Here is a 1,179-nt window from a genome sequence, read left to right on the forward strand (position 1 = left end):
CCCAGATGAGGACAGAAGAAAAATAACTCAGCTTATATAGAAGAAAAAAAATCTTGTGTATATTAATTTCTCTGCATTTGACCTGTGAGAAAAAAGAAAAGAGGAGAGCAAGGAGATGTCTGCAAGCTGTAGAAATGGTTTCAGGGGTATTAGGTGTACATGAACCCAAAAGGGCTTAATTAAAACGCCTTGGTCCCTCGCGGTTTTAGCTATGGCTAGAAAAATCCCTCATTCCGTGTTCATAATACCTTCTTCTTCACACATTCATTAGGGAATACTAAAATTGGTGGCTAACAGCTTTCTTCTCCAATTAAAGTTCAATAAATTTATGCTGTGCCCCTGAACAATAGACCTTGCCGTGAGTTTTGGTGAAGGATGAACACACCAACATGATCTCAGATAGATTTGTAGAAGAGGAAGAGTGTCTATATTGCAGAGACAAGACCAAAGCATGAAATGCTGTCCCAGGGATGTCCACATATTGGCAGATGGTCTCAGCAGCAATGAATTAGTGTTCGCGACATTGACTGGGTGCTGTTACAGAGGGTGTGGATAGAAAGAAGAGGCATTAAAGAACATGCAACACATGGGACTGAGACCAGAATCTCAGGCGGAGAAAAGCATTGATGAGTGACAGAGATATGAAGAACTGACTATTCAGGTATCTAGTAAGAACAGAACTGGCTCCGGACAACAATTGGTAAGTCTCACTTTTCCCAAGTTTACCCCCATAATTGTTTATTATCAGCTTTTCCAATTATAATCACTCCATCCCACCAGCTCGGTACTCGCTTATATACTACTTTACTCTTGAGTAATTCATTGTGATTGTTCTTAAAGGATTCTTATTCTAATTCTGATTACATTTAAGGAAGAAAAAATGTACCCCTAAGATAGTCAGTGATCTATGGGTTGAGGTGTCTTGGAATTCAGCCTTGAAGAGCAAACCTGTGGAAATCAAACTACTGAGTAGACGGACTAGTGTATCCCAAATATATCAGCTGACAGAGCCTCCCTGTCATAAAATGACACTTACTGACTTGATTCCTTCACTTGAGATTTTGCTGCATAAACTACAGCTGCTGCTTGAATTACCAGCATATTCAGTGACATTCAGTATACAGTTAACTGATCAAGAGTTGATGATATAAAGTAACTTTATTGAAGAGTCTACAAAAA

Source organism: Hipposideros armiger, unplaced genomic scaffold, assembly GCF_001890085.2.
Source record: "Hipposideros armiger isolate ML-2016 unplaced genomic scaffold, ASM189008v1 scaffold_525, whole genome shotgun sequence".
Classification (NCBI taxonomy): Eukaryota; Metazoa; Chordata; class Mammalia; order Chiroptera; family Hipposideridae; genus Hipposideros; species Hipposideros armiger.